The following is a 12,978-nucleotide window of genomic DNA, read 5'->3' on the forward strand; positions in this document are numbered from 1 at the left end:
CTACCTGCTATGGAAGATTCTAGCAAATGCTAGAGAATGTATTACCAGAAAATGGAAATCAAATCTGGAACCATCATTTAAAGAATTTCTGCTAATATTGAAGGAAACTGCATTACTGGAAACCAGAGTAAAAGAACTAAGATTAGCACCAAGACGATGGAACAAGAATCCATGGGAAAAAATACTATCACTTATTGAGACACTAAACTTGAATTCAAACTCTTAATGAGAGTAAAAGAAAAAGGAACAAATTATCTCTCCTTAATATGATGTGACTCTGACTAGACTGATCAATATAATAATTTAATTTCAGTCCAACTGTAAATATTGTATATAGTTAATCGTACTGTTTTACTCAGAAAATGTATTAAGATTATTATACAATTATTTGAAAGATTAATAAAAAACACTTGGAGCAAAAAAAAAAAAAGTACTTGAAGGATTAACATTACTGAGCTCTTTATATGAGTGATATGATAAGATTCAAAAGATAGAAAGGCTCTTCAACTCATGAGACATCATTGGCACACTATTAGACTATGAGGTGGGTCTGGAGATAAAGGAGTAGTTTAGAGAAATCTTTCATGAAGAACCATCCAGACACTGTGTGTGCAAACATTGGAAATGATCATTTGTGATCAAAGTTCGACCTGGTCAACACATTCAAATAAATCAATAAATAAATAAAAGATGGTTCAAATGTTTAACACTCAATAGTAGAGGAAGACATCTTCAGTAATAATAGGCATAATAAAGTGAGGGTTATAACAAATTCATGTAGGGTTTCAACAGAAGGGAAATTTTTGAGTTAAGATTCCAACAGATTATACAGACTGGTAGCATTATCATTACATCTGCCAGACAAGAGGTTCGTAAATGTTTACTAGGCTAATGACCACTAGGGCCTTTTTAAGAGTAGCAAATCATCCCACATCTCTAACAATTTTGGTATCCTTGATAAGTGTAGCAGGGGTTTTGGGAAATGAAACATTTACAAGCAGAGGCCTGGGAGATGAACCATTTACAGGCTGCCTGTGTCCATTACAGACATAGGTGCCAAACTAGGGATGAATTTCCTGTTCCTCATCCAATTGTACAAATTACACTTGAATTGGGTTAGGGATGAACCCTGCTTCATAGGGTTGGGGAGCCTGTTCCAGAGATGGGATAGTTTCTTGGATACATACCTGTCTCTCCAGCAGGTCCTATTTATATCACAGGCAAGGTTTATGTCTTTAAAATTGGTAATTCTGGTGCTGTTTGTTTTGTGGATATACAGGATGTCCATCAGAGTGAGGTCTGGCAATGCCCTGTATGCTAGGCACAGATGTCCCCTCAACAGCCTGTAGAAGGCAGAATACAGGGATAGGGCCTTGAGGCTGTCTGCATAGGACATTTTACTTACGCCCTGCATTATTTTGGTGAGGAAACTCTGTGTGTGTTCCAACTGCAGGATATGACTGGTTAGGTATGCACCAAATGGGGCATTGTACTCAGTGATAGGTCTGATGAAAGCAGAATACCGTGGAACAATGACTTCCTTGGACCTAGATGCCACATCTTTGTTTATAAGTTGTGCAACATAGAATGATCTCCTCACTACTGCAGACACATGATGGTCAAAGGCTAGATTACTGTCTATGTGTGTCTCTAAGTCCCTGACTACTGGGTCAACTCTAAGGGATGTGTTGTAAATATGGTAGTTACCAGAGGTGGATGACTTCCCAAAGGATACTACTAAGCATTTCTTGGCATTTAGTTTTAGTCCATGGCTCCAGAACCAGTTGTTTGTCTTTGTTAGACCTTCCTGGAGAACATTTGTATCTGTGTGGGAGTCAATGACAGCTCATAATTTGCAATCATCTGCAAAGTTAGTCAGCCAGAGACCATTGATACTGGCCTTGACTTCATAGAAGTAAACGCCAAAAAAGAACAGATAAAGCACCAGTCCCTAAGGGACTCCACTTGTGACTGGCCTATTTGTGTCTGTCTGTGAGCCATTTGGTTATCCACCGGGTGACATACAGGTTTGTATTTAACCTCCTGAGTTTGTCAACAATGGCCAAGTGGGGTATTGCATCAAATGCCCTGGCCAGATCAAGGTAGGCAGTGTGAGCCTTTGTTTGGTGACATTCTCAAAGAAATCCACCATGCTGAGTAGATATGACTTCCCTTGACAAAACCAAACTGGGTTGGGTCCAGTGACTGGAGCTTTACTATATCATTATTGATCATCATTTCTGTAGAACAAAGTGTGTGTGCTGTATCTTTAAGAAGCGCTTCAAGGACTGAACGTGCATATAAATAGCAAGCACATGCTAGCTTCAGTGCCATTTTGAGAGTGCAGCCAGAGAGTGAGCATGTATGAGTGCAACAGCTAGTTTGTTTATAAGTTTATCTAAGTTAAAGTTATTACGCCTCAATCCTGATGTGTTTGTACATAATAAACCTGCTTGAACAGAACCCACAAAGACTCATCTATCTCATCCTGACTAGACGAGCAACATGGTATCAGAACTGGGATTCCAGAGGCTGCTTTTCAAAGCTACAAGTGCAGAGTTAAAAGTGAAGGTAAACTGAGAAATACCAGCACAAAAAATGGCCAGAAATGAACCAAAGGTAACTTACATGAACAGTTTATGTTATAAAAAAATAAAGATAAAATGGAGCATTACAAGGGCACAAACCACATTATTAAACAAGCGAGAGGCACAAAAGGTTCATTAATTAAACAAAATGTTTAAAATTAAGATATTTGATAAAACGATTATCAGAAAAGCACATAAGGGGTTTGGAATTATCTCAGAAGTGCAAAACGGGCATGTTTAGAGGAAAATGAGCACAAAAAGTACAAGGGGCATGAAAAGAGATTAAATTATCAAAACAAATATAATAAGAGCAAAAAGGACACATTAAGCATAAATAAAGCAAGGTGACTGCATGTTTTGGCAAAGTACTGTGTTTTGGCATAACTACTATTTTTGCATTGTATTAAGGGCATAACTAGAGTTATTTGAAGTATCGCAAAGTGTGTAAAGTGCTTACAGTGTGTGCTTATTACTGTGCATTTATTCCGAACAGTTTATTTTGTGTGCAAAGAGCAATTATTTTGTGAAGTACAGTCAAAATACAGCCATTTCAAAAAGTTTCTTGTGCTGGGTGTGTCTATTTGCAAAGTGCCGCCATTATAGAATGTTTCTTGCACTGTAAAGAGTTATTTAGCAAAATGCAGCCATTTTGGGGGACGTTTCAGCGAGCTGTGTACTGTTTATTTACAAAGTGCAGTTACCTTGAATGTTTCTTACACTAAGAGGTGATTTCTTACAGTACAGTAATTTCAAGAGTATCACAGTGCCCGAAAGACTTATTTCACAAAGTTCAGCAATTTAGAGGCTTGTTGTGCTACTGGGCAGTTACAAATATTGGCATCATTTCTAACATATGTATATGTGTGTGTGTTCATGCATACTTACAAAAAAAAATCCTTCACTGGTATGTGTTAATATGGCAGATAGATTTTGAAATCCCTCACTAATTGTATTTGATAGGAATATTCCAGAGAAATGGAGAATATTTGAGCAAGAGTATAATATTTTTATACAAGCAGCTTATTTTGGCAAAGATGCATGCACCAGGGCATTCATTTTGCTAAACCTAGCTGGGTCAGAGGCCACTGAAAGAGAGCGTTTGTTTGTATATGCACCTGCAGTATATGAGGGGGAAGGTGAAAACCACCATATTGTTGTACAGGCTGAATCAAGGGAAGACCGCAATTGTTTGAAGTGCAAATTCAAAGAAGTGTGTAACCTCCAAACTAATATTACATTAGAGGCATTTGTTTTACACAAGAAATCAGAAACCAGGGGAAACTTTTGCAGCTTATATTACTGACCTGAAGAACAAAGCTAAAATGTGCTGGTTTGGTGACTTAAAAGATGAGTTGATAAAAGACAGGCTTGTGTGTGGTATTAATAATGCTGCTGTGAGAAAGATTTTGCTTCATGACAGTGATTTAATGCTGAGTAAAGATATTGAGATTTGTCGAATGCATGAAGTTATAGAAAGGCACACAAGTATGCTTATAAGTGATAAGAGCATGGTTTCAACAGGCTCCAGGGAAAATGTAGACAGCATGCGACATGTTGCAATCAGAGGCAGGCCTAAGCAGATAGCAGCTACAGCAGCTGCTTTTCATGGGAAACTGCATAGTTTTCCAGCAAGATCTAAGAAAGGAGCACGCTTGGCGCAATACAAGGGTGAGTCAGCAAAACCCAAATCCAGCTTTATTGTTAACTGTCGCAGTTGTGGTGCCAATCATGAATCTAAATGAGAAATGCTTAACATTTGGTCAGCAATGCCACAAGTGTAAAAAATGGAACCATTTTCAAAAGTTTTGCAAATCAAGTAAGCCTCATACAGTTATAAAGAAGGGTCACTCAAAAAGGCAAGTTGATCATACAGAGAGATGTAATTCTACTTTCTATGTAGATGGTGTATCAGTAATTGGTGAAAAGGCTGATGCAGTGAATTTATTGGTAAAGAACAAAGTGTTTTGTACTGTCCAGATAAGTGGAAAATCCACCAAGCTCAAAGTAGTCACTGATTCAAAGTGTAGTGTTATGTCAGCAGACATCTTTTTTAAGGTGAGAGCTGGTGAACAACTCAATCTGGCTAGCTGTGCAAAACTTGTTGCTTATGGAAGTGAAGAAATTCAAACCAAAGGCTCAGTAGTGCTTTCATGTTATTTGGCTAGCAACTGTTACAGCTTGTTATTCTATGTAGTCTGAAGATCTGTGCAGTCATTATTGGAGTTCAGAGACAGTTTGAGGTTGAATCTGCTTTCTTTTGCTAAATAAGTTCATCATATAAGTACATTGCCTAGTTCCAATTTTTCTGAAGCCATTTTCTCAGAGTACGCTGATGTTTTCAATGACAAGTTGGGCAAACTTCCAGTTGTGTATTCTATGAAGTTAGACTCAGAGGTCAGTCCAATGGTCAGACCAACAATAAAAGTTCGCATAGCTATGCAGGATAAAGTCAAAGCTCAATTGGATAAAATGGTGTAGCAAGGTGTAATTTGTCCAATTGCAGAACCAACTGAATGGGTGTCGTGCATGGTAGCAGTCCACAAGAAAGGCTCAGACAAAATCAGAATATGTAGTGACCCAAGAGATTTGAACAAAGCATTAAAAAGATTGCATCATCCAATGTGTACAGTCAGGAAAGTCCTAATACCAAATGCCACTGCTTTTTATGTCTTGAATGCAAAAAGTTCATTTTGGCAAGTGATGCTTGATCGTAAGTCTATCTAAACTCTAGACTCTGTCTAAATGTATCTGTAATTTTTCTATACGGAGCTTTTCTCCCTGGGCCTCTGTTGAAAAAGGTCTTTTTCGGCTCAGTCAGACACCCCCGGTTAGCAAATGTAAAATAAAATAAAAAATAAATAAAATAAAGTCCTCATTACTGACTACTTTCAGTACCCCGTTTGGCAGATATAGATTCCTCAGGATGCCATTTGGAATAAATTCTGCAAGTGAAGTCTTTCAGCGCACAATGTAGCAAATTTGTTCAAGTTTTTCATGTGCCATAATAGTAGAAGATTTATTGGTGGAGACAATGGTGAAGCAGAACATGACAGAAACCTTAAGAAAGTTTTAAATAGAGCATGTGAAGTGAACTTAAAGCTCAACCCACTTAAATGTAAATTCAGACTACCAGAAGTTACATATCTAGGTCATTTATTTACCAGCACTGGCTTGAGACCAGACCCATCCAAGAAAGCAGCCATTCTTAAGATGCCATCACCAGATAATATTCAAGCTCTACAGCATTTTCTTGGCATGGTCACCTATTTACGCAAGTTTATATCAGACTTCTGTTAGTTGACAAGCACCTTTGAGAGAGCAGATGCACAAAAATGTTACATGGTCTTGGTTAGAACAGCACCAGAAAGCATTTGAAGACATTAAGCAGAACATTGCCATCCCACCTACATTAAGATACTGTGATGTCAATAAACCAGTCACTCTTTCCTGTGATGCTTCAAAATTTGGTCTTGGTGTAATTATTCTTCAAGAGGGCAGACCAGTAGCCTATGCATCTAGAATTCTTACCCTGACTGAAATGCAATATGGTTAAATTGCGAAACAACTTTTGGCAATAATATTTGCATGTTCAAAGTTTCATGATTATATCTATGGTCAAGCTATTCAGATTGAAACTGTTCACCAAACTCTAGTTATTATTTTAAAGAAGCCTATGCATTCATCTCCAGTGAGATTACAAAGAATGATGCTCAAATTGCAAAAGTACAACTTCAAAATGGACTATACAAAAGGCAGACTTCTTTATCTGGCTGATACCTTATCCAGATCACCCAGAAATACAACAAAATAGCTTCATGCAGAGAATTTTTACTTTGACGTCATGTCAGTATGTAATTTTTCTACCATGAGACTTGAGGAACCGAGACATCATACAAAGACTGATCCAATTTTGCAAAAGCTCAACAACTACATTAATGCTGAATGGCTGTCAAAGCAATCTAGTGTACTAAATAAAAAATGGAAAAACAAACAAAACAAATCTTGCAGCCAGAAAAAATGCCGTATTTTTGAAACTAAGATTTATTGTTAGCGCTTTCATCACCTTTCATTAAAAGAACTTCTTCATACATTTGTAATAGCTCAATTTACAATTTAAATAGTCCCAAGTTGATGACATCATGGACCTCCCATTATCCAAATCCAGTAAGTATATAAGTAAATACATTCAGATTTCTTTGTGTATAAAAACTTTTTAAAACACAAACAAATTCTTTACTGATATTAATTACAACAAACATGTCAAATATTAAATGTCCCCATAGAAATGTTTTTACCTGGTTAATGCTTTAAGTTTTAAAATACATTTCAGGGAACAAGAATCATTCAACACACGGTAGGAAAAGGCATTTACTCTCAGTTGCCATAGCAACTCCCTCTCCTCCAGTCTTAAAACCCAAGGCCCCCTCCTGGGATTCAGGTCTATTTTCTCAATAACCATAAAAAGGAAAGTGTGGTTAATGTGCTCCAAAATATGCTTGGACATAGCATTGTTGTTGTCCTGTCTACTACTACTATACTGGTGCTCGTATATCCTTTTTTCTAAAGTGCCTCTCAGTCTTTCTTATGTAGAAAGAGGGGCACTGTTGGCACCTAGCTAAGTATATAACACCTGTTGTCCCACAGTCAAATTTTCCTTCTAAGGAATATTTAATATTCCCTATAGTAAATGAGGAAGAAGTTTCTATATGTTTACAAGAACATCTTCCACATTCCTTCATCCCTTTGTTAGGAACATATGGGTTAACTTCTTTTTCAAGTAGTGTTTTTAGATTAGAGCCTTTTCTAAATGTCACCCTAGGTCCTGACCTTAACTTGTTCCTAGCCATAGTGTCCTGGTTAATTATGACCCAATTTTTATTTATAACCTCCCTCAGGAGTTTGGCATCACTTGAAAAGGTTGTTATAAAACTGATGTTGTAATCTAAATCATCCTTTCTATTAAAAAAGTGTTCTGCGAAGACTATTTGTACGTCACCCCTTAAGGTTCCCCTATTTAAAATTGGCTTGAAACATCCCATTTCCCTTTTCCTTCTAACCTCTATAACAATCTCATCCAGTAAATCTATTGGGTATCCTCCCCTGGTGAACATCCCCCTTAAGTTTTACACTCCACCTTAAAATCAACATCCAGTGTAATCATCCTATCATCCTTGCCGCCCTTACCAAGTGGCCCTTTACAACGGCCCTCTTCTGGTGGTAAGGGTAATTACTGCTGTAGTGAAGGAAATCATTGGAGTACGTAGGTTTGCGGTACATTTTGGCAATATACCTACTATGTGTTATGTCCTTAATAAGCCACACATCTAAGTATGATATAGCTGTAGTATCAAAATGATATGTGAATTTCAAAAAGGGGGTCATGTTGGATAAGGTGTCAACAAATTTTGGGACCTCTTCTTTATCTCCCTTAAAAATCAAAAACATATCATCAAGGTACCTTGTGTACCAGTGTACCTTGTTTTGCAACATTTCATGTTGGAATAACAAATGTCTTTCCCAATAGGCCATAACACAACTGGTGAAAGTGCCCCCACAGGGTGACCCCATCGCAACACCTGTTTTCTGCAAAAATAAATCCCCATTAAATAAGAAAAAAATATTAGTCAATACTAGTTCTAGGAGGGTAATAATTAAATCAGTCTCCTCACCAGGTGCCCCCTTTTCCAAAAGAAAGTCCCTTATCCAGTCTAATCCCGTATTCTGGGGAATGACCATGTACAGGTCCTTAACATATATTGTAATGAAGTTGTATTTTTGGTTAAATTCCAGGTTATTCAGTGTTCCCAAGAACTGCCAGGAGTCTCTGCAGATATGTCTCTCTTTTTCCAAGTATTGTTTCATTTTCAAATCAACAAACTTAGCACAGGCATAGATTATGGAGTTCCTACCATCAATTATGGGTCTAAAAGTGTGTGGGGGGGGGGTGTCATTTAAGTTCTTATGCATTTTTGGAATCCCAAATAGGACCGGGGTAACTGGTGTTATCATATCCAAATAGTTCAGTATATCTATATCAATGTACCCCTCCAAAAAACAAGCCATTAATCGCTGTTTTTATACGCTGATAGTCCCCATTCATTTCACTAACCGAGACCTGCTCATATGCTTTCATCACCTTTCATTAAAGGAACTTCTTCAGACATTTGTAACAGCTCAAGTTACAATTTACATAGTCCCAAGTTGATGATATCATGGACCTCCCATTATCTAAGTTCAGTAAGTATATAAGTAAATACATTCAGATTTCTTTGTGTATAAAAACTTTTAAAAACACAAACAAATTCTTCACTGATATTAATTACAACAAAAATGTCAAATATTAAATGCCCCCATAGAAATGTTTTTACCTGGTTAATGCTTTAAGTTTTAAAATACATTTCAGGGAACAAGAATCATTCAACACAGGGTAGGAAAAGGCATTTACTCTCAGTTGCCAGATGAGATGTTGATGGATGATGGTATTATTTCAAAAGGTCCTAAAATTGTTGTTCCTGCTTCCCTACAACATGAATATATCCAGATTTTGAATCATGATCACCCAGGTTCCAAATCTACCAAAAGAAGGGTGAGAGAACTAGTATTTTGGCCTTCTCTAGTAAAAGATATTGATAAAGTACTTTCTTCTTGTTCGGTATGCAATAGTACTAAACTGCATTCGCAAAGAGAACCACTTCAGCTAAGTCAGGTTCCTGAACTACCTTGGTCAACAGTAACCACTGATATATTTGATTGGAACAATCAACATTTCTTAGTGTTGGTAGGCTCTTATTCAAACTGGTTTGAGATTGATTTACTACATAATCTAACTTCCATTGTTGTTATCATCAAGTTGAAATGTCATCTCTCAGTCCATGGTAGTCCACACAAAGTTATTTCTGACAATGGTACTCAATTTACTAGTCAGTTGTTACAGAAATTTGCAAGAGCATGGGACTTTGTACATGTTACTAGTAATCCAGAATATCCACAGTCAAATAGACTAGCTGAACATGCAGTACAGAGTGCAAAGCAATTACTTGAGAGGTCAAGGCATGATAATATCAATGTCTTTTTGAATTTACTCAATCTCAGAAACATACCCATTGATGATATACTTGGCTTGCCTGCTCAGAGACTTCTGTCGAGGCAAACCAGAACAACATTGCCTATTAGTTCCAGTTTGTTGAGGCCTAAAGCTAGGAACAACAGAACAATTAGAGCCCAATTATTCAGAAAGCATTCTTTACAGAAGTCCAACTATGATAAATCGAGCAGATTTCTTCATCTGTTGAAAGAAAGAGAGACAGTGAGGATACAAATGGTGAAAGGTTTCGACCAGATTGGTCAAGTAAAATGATGATGTCCCAAGCCAAGATCCTACTTCATAGAATCTGAGGGTGTGGAGTACAGGAGAAATCACAGACATCTTCTTCCTGTACCAGAATCAAATATCACAGCATTGTTTCTGTGATACAGACTCTAGATCTCAGAGCAATCCAGACAATGTTTCTGTCGCATAACATGTCTTAACTTCTTCTTCCATTCCTGATTATGTGCCTGATGTACCTAAGGCTGAACATTCAGCAGAGACAGTCCCAGTTGCTAAACCTAATTCTAATTTTTATGTCACATGATTTGGTCATATTTCCAGACCTAGTGTGAAATACACAGCGACATGGACATGATTGCATGTATGTATCTAGTTCTGTATAATAGCATGACAAAGAATTATTTGTATTGATTGCATGTCAACTGATGGCATCAATATTGCATGACCTATTTCTCAAAGAGGGAGAATGTTGTATAGAGTGTGTGTGCTGTATCATTAAGAAGCTTTTTCAAGGACTGAACGTGCATATAAACAGCAAGAACATGCTGGCTTCAGTGTAATTTTGAGAGTGCCACCAGAGAGAAAGCATGTTTTAGTTTAATAGCTATTTTTTTTTATAGGTTTATCTAAGTTAAAATTATTAAGCCTCAATCCTGATGTGTTTGTACATAATAAAGCTGCTTGAACAGAACTCACAAAGGCTCATCTATTTCATCCTGACTAGACGAGTGACAATTTCCATGATAATTCTTTCCATGGTTTTACATATAAGACTAGTGAGACTTATGGGACTGTAGTTTCTAGGGTCTGGCCCACCTTTGTGCAGAGGAATGACTGTTGCTGTTCTCCATTCATGAGGGACAAAGCGTGTTTGGAGGCTACAGTTAAATAGCAATTCCAGAGGGCCTGATAGGCCATTTTTTCATGCTATTTAGAAAGCATCTTGGGATATTGTTTGGAACTATTGATGCAGTGCTCTTGGCCTTAGAGAGAGCATTAAGGACCTGTTCTTTAGTGATAGTAGGGGGAGTTATATTTGATGGCATTTCCTGAGGGAAGGTTGAGTGGGAGAAAGAGGTAGAAAGGAATTTGTCGTCCAGTAGGTTTGCTATATCTTCTGGCTTTTTTAATTTCTCCAAGTCTTTTGGGTTTCTAATACCGTGACAGGAATGGGCCCCATTCCTAAGTCAAGATATAATTAAAGTTCATGAAATCAGTATTGCTTCAGTCTTTGTTGTTAGCCATAGGTGCTCTTTATCGGCACCCCCAATATGCCCAGTAATGATTACTTCTGCCATTTTTATGGAGTTACATGTATTGGTAACATATCTAAATATGATTGCAAATTCTTTTTTATAAGACCCATTGCTCCTACTATTATTGGAACTGTCTGGGTATCTTTCTTCCACACTGCCCTCATTTCTGCCTGCAAATCCTAGTACTTTATAACTTCATGTCTCTCTGTACATAAGACACTGTAGTCACTGTGTATAGCGATTTCAATAATCAATGCTACTTTTGTCTTCTTTTCATAGGTTCATTGGTGTGTACTAGGCTAATGGCCGTGGAGGCTTTACAAGCCTAGCCCATAGGATTACCTTAGCATCGTCCCACTGGACCTTAGTTCACAGTGCCTCTATTGAAGTAGAGCCACTAGAGTGATCCCCGGGGTGAATTTTCTATTTCCTATCCATTCATCAAGATTTCTCTTGAAGAGGGTCAGTGAGGTGCTCTGTTTGACATGTATGGGAAGTCTATTCCATAGCATGGGCAGTCTCTGGGTTATGAACCTGTCCCTCCAGCACATTCTGTTGATTGTGGTAATGCGGTTGAGGTTTCTGGAGCATGTGGTGCGGAGGGACTGAGATTTCTTTAGATGTAGCATTTCTAACAGAGCTTAGTCAGACATGGCTTTTGTAAGTCAAGCAGAGATCGCCTCTAAGTAGGCGATATGAGAGTGAGAATAGTTGGAGTTTTTTGAGTCTGTCCATATAGGACAAGTATTTAAGGCCTAGTATCCTCTTTGTGAGGTACTTTTGCTGCCTCCCCAGTTGTTGCAGGTGTCTAGTGAGGTACATATCAAATAGGGCATTGTACTCGATGACTGGCCTAATGAGGAAAGAGTAGAGGGAGACAATGAACTCCTTCTTCCTGGATGCAAAACCCTTAGTAATGAGATGTGCTACAGTAGAAGAACTTTCTGACCACAGTGGCAATGTGGTGGTCAAAAGAGAGGTTGCTGTCAACCTGTGTTCCCAGATCTCTTATAACATCTTCTGTGTTCAGTGAACTACCATCGATATGGTAATTCATGGGAACCGGGTTTTCCCCAAAGGGAATGATGACAATTTTTTGGCGTTGAGCTTAAGGCCATGGTTCTGACACCAGTCGTTGGTCTCAGTGAGGCCTTTCTGTAGGATGTCAACATCACTTGGGGAGTTAATAATAGTTCCCAACTTGCAATCATCTGCACACTTCATCATTCAAAGTCTCTTCGTGTTAGCCCGGACTTCAAAGAAGTAGACACCAAACAGGAGAGGACCCAGGACTGAACACTGTGTGACTCCACTTGTGACTGGTCAGCAGTCTGACTTGGAGTCAGCTACTTTCACACTGTGGGTTTTATCTGTGATCCAGTTTGTAACACATCTAGTGATATAGGGGTTGATGCCTAGCTTAGTGAGTTTTTCTATGATTCCTGAGTGGGGAATGGTATTAAAGGCCTTGGCCAGATCAAGGTAGGCTGTATGAATGACCTGGCCTTCATCCACAGTTCTGGCAACTGACTCAAAGAAGTTGACCAGGTTGAGCAGGCATGATCTACCCTTCACAAAATCAAACTGTGTGGGATCCAGAGTTTGGAGATTCCCTATATCTTTGTTTATTAGGTCAATGATGATAGATTCCATGCCTTTGCATATCAGACTCATCAGGCTAATGGGGCAATAGTTCCCAGGGTCTGTAGTCACTCCTCCTTTGTGGAGAGGGATGACTGTAGCAGTGCGCCATTCGGTAGGGACAAAGCCTGAGGTGAGGCTGTGATTAAACAGAGCACACAGG

The sequence above is a fragment of the Protopterus annectens genome, chromosome 8.part0 (genome assembly GCF_019279795.1).
Source record: "Protopterus annectens isolate FY-2018-M chromosome 8.part0, PAN1.0, whole genome shotgun sequence".
NCBI lineage: Eukaryota > Metazoa > Chordata > Ceratodontiformes > Protopteridae > Protopterus > Protopterus annectens.